An 8,950-nucleotide genomic window follows, 5' to 3' on the forward strand; every position below is an offset into this window, starting at 1 on the left:
AAATACTTACAGGAGAAAAAAATGGAGACAAAGTGTGGAGCAAAGACTGAAGGAAAGGCCATCCAGAGACTGCCCCACCTGGGGATCCATCCCATATACAGCCACCAACCCCAGGAGTTATTGTACATGCTGGAAAATGCTTGCTGATGGAAGCCTGATCTGACTGTCTCCTGAGAGGCTCTGCTAATGGAAGCTTGCAGCCAACCACTGGATTAAGCTCAGGAGTCCCTGATGGAGGAGTTAGAGAAGGAACTGAAGGAGCTGAGTGAGTTTGTAGTCCCCCATGGAGTGAGCAACTGTTCCAACAGGCCAGACCCCCACCCCCGGAGCTCCCAGAGACTGGACAGCCAACCAAAGAATACACATGGAGAGACCCACGACGCTGGCCACATGCGTGGCAAAGGATGGCCTTATTGAACATCACTGGGAGGTGAGGCCCTTGGGCCTGATGATGTTTGATGAACAAGTGTAGGGGAATGCCAGGAAGGGAAAGCAGGAGTGGGTGGGTGGGTGGGTTGGGGAGCACCCTTATGGGGCAGGGGGAGGGAGATGGAGTAAGGTGTTTTGGAAGGTGAGACCTTGAAAGAGAAACTATTTGAAATGTAAATAAAGAAAATATGCAATCCAAAATTTGTTTTTTTCAAAAAAAGAGAAAAGAAATAAACACAGGTAGGATAAGGAGGGAGAACAGTGAGAAAGTTCAGAAGGTATTAGGGCAGATGATCTGGTGTTACTTTGATCTCTCACAAACACCTAGTTAAATAAATAATGGAATAAGATTTCTAACCTCCACTATGTGCTTAATAGTCATCCTCCCCATTGGCTCTGTTACTGTCATCTTCTTTGTCAGCCTCTTTTTCATCATCCTTGATCAACTCCACGTGGTTACCCTCCCATCTCCATTATTGTCCTCATCCAGCAGGTCAGCCTCCTCAGGAGAGTCATCTGCACCTGCCTCAGACTCCATCTTCACATTAATCTCATATTTATTCACAAACATGCTGCTCTGCTCTACTTCAGACTTTTCATTCCTCATTTCTGCTTGTTTGCTTTGTTCCTTTTCAATTTTTTCCAGGCTTCCTAGCAAATAATCCACCTTTTGTTTTATCAGAGTCAGCTCCTTTTTAACGGCCTAAAAGTCACCGCATTTCAAGTTTTCAGACTTGGAAGAAGATCCTCATTATCTACTCTTCCAATTGAATCCACATTTGCCCCTTCGTGAGGTGTTCCCTGACACATGCTGGCATTTGGGAAGCACTAGAACTTGAGCAATAGGAGGAGGTGGAAGAAGTGCTGGCTAACTGTACATCCTGTAATAATAATCCGGTTGAAAAATCATAGTCCAAGTCAAATGAGAAACCATACATCTCTGCTGCAGATCATTTTACACCTTCTTTTCCTTAGTTCACTTTTGGATCTGTTGCAAAGTTAATTTCTAAAACCTGGCCTGTGATCATTCTGCTATATTCTCCTGCTACAGCCACTCAGACATTTCTGTAATTAACTTATTGGACATAGGCAAAGCCCTTGTGTACAGTGCAACCCAGAGTTTTGCCATACTTTGAAAAGATGGCCTCCACATCAGAATTCTTGACCTCCAAAGTGTTGAGACTTCCAATGAATACCCTGGAATTCATGGATCGAGAACCTGTCTTTGTAACATTGCTGGCCATCTCTTTTGATGAAAAGGTTTCTCACAAATCTGAACATGTAGCTGCAGATCAAAAAAAATCTCACACGAGGAAGGAGAAAGAGGAGAGACTACCTCTCCTACTGTGGGCCTGTGCCGAGACACTAGAGCTACAACAGCAAGGGACATCACGATGGTCACAAAAAATTCTAGTACCATTCTTAATGTCTTGATTCACTCAATGAAATTTAGAATTTTTATCCTCTTTCTGGATTCATTTGATCCTTACCTGGACTTTATCACTGACTTTCCTATGATAGGCTATTTCTATGTATGCTTTCGAACTGGTAGCTGGTTGAGTAAACAATGATAAGCATTTAATTTCTGGTTCATTTAGAGATGTTTTATGTTAAATAAATACTTCACCATTGTCTTATTTGTCTTATTTGTACAATGCCCTGATACCTACATAGGCTGATATAACTATAGGTCATCTGAGTCTGAAAATCACAGCACTATCAAAGGCAGACTTAAATTTATTGTGGAAAGTAATATTTCTGTAAAGGTCTTTCAAGTACAACCATGAGGAAAGTGAACTGAGTGTGAAGTTGTGAAGGCTCATTGGAAAAAGTTCAACAATGTCATGGTAGCATTGTAATGAGTTATAGCTTGTTTCAGACTGCCACATTTTCTGTATTGAATTTCAGACCAGATTAATATGTGACTTCAGTTAGATTATTTATTCCTTGGTTACTAGAAATCTTTATAATCTATCTATACAAGGAATAGTGAAAATAGTACTTACTCTGGGAATTATTTTTCTGAGGTATAAAGGGTTTATTATGCCATTAAAGTTGATCCATATCTAACATATGGTTAATGCTACATAATAAATAATAAGTAAAAGTCTAAGTCATGCATACCATGTCAAAATATAAACCAGTTTAGTATCCATAATTCATAATCCAAATAATTTTACTATTTAGACATTCATATTCCTATAATTGTTTGGTCTCTATCTATATATCTCTATCTCTATCTGTATATCCATCTCCATCTCCATCTCCATCTCCATCTCCATCTCCATCTCCATCTCCATCTCCATCTCCATCTCCATCTCCATCTCCATATCCATATCCATATCCATATCCATATCTATATCTATATCTATATCTATATCTATATCTATATCTATATCTATATCTATATCTATATCTATCTATCTATCTATCTATCTATCTATCTATCTATATATATATATATGAACTAATGGGCAATGACTAAAAGTCAAGATTTCTGAGTTCACACACACACACACACACACACTCCATGAAATTTCTATTCTCATGCACTAGACATTGATGCTATAATCTTGAAATGAACAAGGCTTTTGTTGGTATTGATTATACATATAGTTTTTATTACTAAAGTTTATTGAGTATACACACACACACAAACACAGAAACACACACACACACACACACACACACATGTACAGACAACTGCAAAGTCAGAACTCAGAATATTCCCTCTGCCCCACTTGTTCTTTTATTTGAGCAAGAGGAATCTTTCTCTGTTTCCACAAAGACTACTGTAGGTTTAGAATGTGTTTCTCATCTGGATCAGTGCCTTTTGTAGGAAGATAGATTAATTCCTTTTATTGTATTCGGGGGCAGTTATTTTCTAAATCCTTGGAAACCTCTACCACTCAGCACTCAGCCTCTGAATGATAAAACTTGAGACTAAGTGAAGATGCTCAAAAATATTTATTGAATTGTTCTCACTGGTATGAGGAAGTAAAAAGAAACTTTGACATTTGGAAAATAAATAGCTGACTTCTTTTCCCACTGTAAAGAATGTAGTTAACAAAACAGAAGCCCTTGAGATATTCTTGGGATATTTGGTTTTCAATATTGTGTCTGAGTGTTGCTAGGTAAGACAAATGGCATTTCATTACATGGGAGTTTGACTAAGCACTAGTGAGAAACTGCCTGACAGTATGATATTCAAGAAGCCAGTGCAGAGCTATCTGAGCATTATATGATAAATTTTCAAAGAAACAAATATTAACATCACATGAGGCATCTACACTGCCAAGTCACATTTTCCTAAGTTATTAAAAGTGTAGTAGAATGTGCATTTTGTTATATTAAAGCATGCTGGTCGTCATCAGGGTAGAACTTGAGATCTTCACTGTATGTGGGTGAGAAACTATAAGCCATGGAAGCAGACCAAATTGCACTGAAGAACAAACAAACAAACAAAACAACAAAACAAAATTCCACAAAATTCAAAGTAGACTGTTGTTTACTCAGAGAAATCATCTCTGAGTAACTTTGGAAAAGAAAACAAACACACAAGTAAGAGGTGTGTAAAATGAGATTAATCTCAAAATATACACATGTGATTATGTGGTAGAACTATATAAGCCTTAAAATGGAGAGTTTTTTACACTTGAGGCCTTATTACCATGGCTTGGTCTCTATTGGCTTCCTACTTAAAATCAAGTAGTGAAACTTAACAGAATTAGTGCATGTCCATGGAATGGATCTCCAGTTGGTCACTGGTTGACCAGGGCACAAATCCCTGACACTCTTCCTGACACTATATTGTGCTTGTAAACAGGAGCCTAGTATGGCTGTCTTCTAAGACTAAGACTCTTATCAGCAGCTAACAGAGAGAGATGCAGATACTCCGTCACACATTGAACTGAGGCAGGGACCTCGGTGGAAGAGTTAGGGGAAACAATTGAAGGGGATATCTAGGCCATAGAAGACAAACAGTATCAACTTATCAGGACCATAGGAGTTCTCAGAAACTCAGCCACCAACCAATGAAAATAAACCGGCTGGTCAAAGGCCTCAAGCACACCTGTAGCAGAGAACTGCCTTGTCTGGGCTCAGTGGGAGAGGCGCTTTGATTTTTATCACTCTGTTATTATTTAAAACACCTCAGTTTCCTGGATTGATGCTTTTCTCTCTCTCTCTCTCTCTCTCTCTCTCTCTCTCTCTCTCTCTCTCTCTCTCTCTCTCTCTCTCTCTCTCTCTCTCTGTCTCTCTCTCTCTCTCTCTCTCAATATCTCAATATTTTAGAGCCCAAATCAGTATCACTATACTGTAATCACTGCACAGTGATTATCATCAATTTTAGATGAATGTGCTAAGAGTGGTCTTTATTTCAAAATAGAATTAAAAAAGACTTGAATTAACATTAGATAATATTTAATATATGATATTGTATGCCTTTAGTATTTTTAATTCTTATCTTGATCTGTTAAAGTCTTTCTGGTAAAAATTAATGCTTATTCACGTTAATTGTTTTCTGCAAGAATCTTATTCTTAAATGAACTTAGCATTGCTGACAGGTACTGATAATAGCTATGGGATGGATAAGAAAGTAGAGGTAAAAATAAAACAAAATAAACAGAGGAAAGAGTTGAGCTTTGACCTGGTTTCAGTGAAGGGCATTTGTATTTTCTGAAGTTTCTACAATTTGCAAACTTTTCAAGATATGGGATAAAAAAAGGTATGCCATCACGGATGGAGGAGTAAGCCATTTAATCCTTCAGCAAAAGCTGGGATGCATGCCCTCGCATCCACTGGATATCTTTGCGAAATGGAACATCAATGTCTCTAGAAACCACTTTTGTGCCTGTAGTTTGAGCTAATGTCTAGATATCTCTAGTAAATGCCCCCTTTTCTTTTTTTACTCCTATGCAATATAACTGTCAAAATAGCATGTTCAGTCATTTATATTCATTACCTTAATATATTTGATGTCATTCTCTAAAGAAAATGAATATGAAAATAAAACATGTCCTTAGGAACGCAAATATGAATATGGAGAAAGAAACAGAAACTCATTCTGGGAACTGAAAATAGGCTTTCTCAAGGTATGTTGTATAATTGTTTGTAAAGACACCTATAAGAATTCTTTAATTTTAATCATAACATGTATTTTATGATATTTAAGATAACTGCTGAAGACACAACTGTTTGCTACTTCTCTGAATGGATTTGAATTTTTCATCTTGTGTATTTTAAAATGTGGGAGTGAGTTTGGATGTGCAAATTATTGACTTAGCATTTGCAACACAGATAAAGCCACCTAGATTTGCCCTTAAGAATGAAAATAAAAATAAAAATAAAACCTCCAAAGTAAATAGCGTACAGTAACAGAGACCCTGAATCATGCATCTGTCCTCAGAAAATTTGGTAAATAGTTGTTTTCTGAGTATCTGATACATATATGAAATTGATCTATGAACTGGGATTATAAACATTCTAGTTACTACTACAAAGAGCTTATTCTCTGGATTTTTCAAACTATAGCATCAAAAGTAAAGGAACAGCAATATCAGTATATGCAATGATTGACTAGAGAAAATTTGTTTGGCAAAGCATGAAGGTTTATAGTAGAGCTGGATACACAAGCCTTATGGTGAACACCATATAGACAAGGAAATTTGAGAAATGCAATTAACTTCTCTTTATCTGTATCAGCTACAGTCAATTTATAGAGTTTCTTACATATAAGTTTTCTAATAATCATTTGCTTCGCATGTCTTTTGGGATATTTTATACCCCTGAAAAATATAATCCATTGCTTGGTGCATTTAACTTGAAATGTGTTTGCAAAGTACTTAAGAAAATACCCATTACATAACTTCGTCTTTAGTTTTGTTGACAGGTATAATGGAAGCCTGCTCAGCTCTCACACATCATTAGATATCTCTACAAAGCCCTTCTTTAATGCCACCTAGAACGTTTCATTTGCCTTGTATGAAACATGTTTTTAAATAATGATGATCTCTTTTGAGATACAGCATCCTGTAAGTCTACATTAAACTCACTCCGAAAAACATGTTTTTTCCTCTATTCTTTGTTTACATTCCAAATGATTTTCCCTTTCCAAGTTCTCCCCTCCCCATAAGTCCCATAAGCCCTCTTCCCTCTGCCTGTTACCAAGTCAATCCCCTCCCACTTCTTTTTCTTTTGTGTTGTTTTTGCTGATTTTTAAAAATTACTTTGTGGGGCTGGAGAAATGGCCCCACAAAGTCTATTGGATATTTTATATCCCATCTATCTATGGTAAAGAGTAAATACCACTCTTCTAGAAAACCTGACATGGGTTTTTACACTCTCCAGGGGGATCTGATGCTTGTATGGGGAAATGCATCTACATGCATATGCTCAATGGGTGAATATAATCACATAATTTAAATAATAATTTGTTAAAGTGAAAAAATATTTAAAACATTTGTTTAATGAACTTGTAGTTCAATTTTTTCTTTGTAGTCCATTCAAGCTTGTTACAGATATGCTTTGAAAAATTTTAAGTATCATTTTATTATAATTCTGATAATTGAATCTTGGGTCTAAGTTATATTAGTCCAGTTCTCTACTACTAAAAAATTAAATATTATATATATATATATATATATATATATGTGTGTGTGTGTGTGTGTGTGTGTGTGTGTGTGTGTGTGTGTGAATATGTTATGCAATCCCTTTAATGACTTAATGAGGAATAATAAAAGAAAAAACAGACTTGAACAAATATATAAATATACACTTATTTTTCCTTACATGCATGAGTTTAGCAAAGTTAGTGGAATCATTTCTGTACAATTAGATAAACTCAACTCCATACACTTTAAAACAGTCATCACTAATGTTAATCTGAAATATCTGAATGTATATTATAATTAATATTTGTATTTAATGTACATCAATTTCATAATTTTTATATCTAATCAACACTTTGAAGCCATCTATGGCTTGGCATGCTCAGTATATACAATTTAAGCCAGTATTAGTCTAACTACAAAAGTCCCCACAGTCTATAGCAGTTTCAACAATGGGAAAAGTCCAAAGTTCAAAGTCTCTTCTGAGATTCAAGCTATCACTTAATTATAATCTCAAGGGAAGACAGAATCCAGCTGGACAAACTCCAAACTTCATGACTAATGTCAAAGTGGTCTTCAGATCTCCATATCCTTTTTCATCTTTGTTGACTTTAACAAACTTCTTTCTCCTGGAATGGTTCCATTCCCTGCTAGCAGCTTTGATCATCAGATATCTCACTGCTTTGTCATCTTTAATATCGTTGGTTCTCCAAGACATCTTCACCTTTATATGCTCTTGTTATAAAACAGGATCCCATATCTGGGATCCACACATGATCTTCTGGGATCCTCCAAAGGGCTTGCGTCACATCTCTAGTTCTGCACCCTGTAGAAATCTAAGATCTGATTGACTGCAGTCCACTGTTGCTTCTGTTCTTGGTGTACTTCTTATAATATTGGCATCTGCAATATACCAGGAGCTTCTGTTGCAACTATGCTTCACCATTAGTCTCTCATAGGCTCACATGATGGTGTCAAACTTTAAATACTTTGCATGACCTCTTCAGTCCTGGGCTATCAACTGCAGTTGAAGCTGCACCTTCATCAATGGCATTTCCTGACCTCTTATAATAACAAGCATCAGCCATTCTCTGTGACCCCTTTATGCTTTCAAAACCAGTACAACCCAGGTGCTTCTTATAGATTACCATGTCAAGCTGCAGTACAAGGTACAGCTCAGGCTATCTTTGGAACATAGTTTCTTTTTGGTTTTAGAAAACACTTTACCTTGGTGATGCTTTGTCTCCATAATCACTGTAAATTTCTTAGTTCCAGGTAACTACCATCAATTATCCCACTAATCCCTTATATTTTTGACAGTAAAGCTGGAGCCACATGGCTGAAGCTGCTGAATTCTGCTTGCTTGATGGAGCTGGATGATGGCCCCCTTGTTCTAGTACATTGTCTTCAGCTTTCTCTTTTATAAGTCCTTCACTGCCTAAGTTCAGCTATCCTAGAAGCTGCTCTGTAGATTGATCTTGAACTTAGAGATCTGCTTGGCTCTGTCTCCTGAATGCTCAGATCAAAGTAATGTACCACAATACCTGAAATTAAGCTTTTCTCTACATAAAACTTGCTTTATATCAGACTGGTCTTGAACTCAGAGATCTGCTTGCCTCTGCTTCCTGGGATTAAAAGTGTGAAATGCACCAAACTAGGACCTAAGGTTAGCTGTGTAGGATCATGTGCCAAAGTCATCACTCTTGTAATGTTTATGTCCTTGAACATAGAATTTTGTTTCATTTTGCTTGGTGGTACTCCTTTATTACTTCAACCATGAGCTTTATACTTTTCTTTTCTCATCTACTCATTTTCACTGAAATATTCTTCATGAAACTAAAACAGAGAGCACAGTCTCTGCTGGGCTTTTTGGAGACTTCCTTTGTCAATGCAATTAATATAAATCACTTTAC

At 36.8% G+C, this 8,950-nt stretch overlaps 1 pseudogene; it reads right to left on the bottom strand.

Annotated features, from left to right (window-relative positions):
- Nucleotides 1-800: 800 nt before the first annotated feature.
- On the bottom strand, nucleotides 801-1,673 carry LOC127678032 (heterogeneous nuclear ribonucleoprotein C-like; annotated as a pseudogene).
- Nucleotides 1,674-8,950: the final 7,277 nt, after the last annotated feature.

This window comes from Apodemus sylvaticus, chromosome 2 (genome assembly GCF_947179515.1).
Source record: "Apodemus sylvaticus chromosome 2, mApoSyl1.1, whole genome shotgun sequence".
Lineage (NCBI taxonomy): Eukaryota > Metazoa > Chordata > Mammalia > Rodentia > Muridae > Apodemus > Apodemus sylvaticus.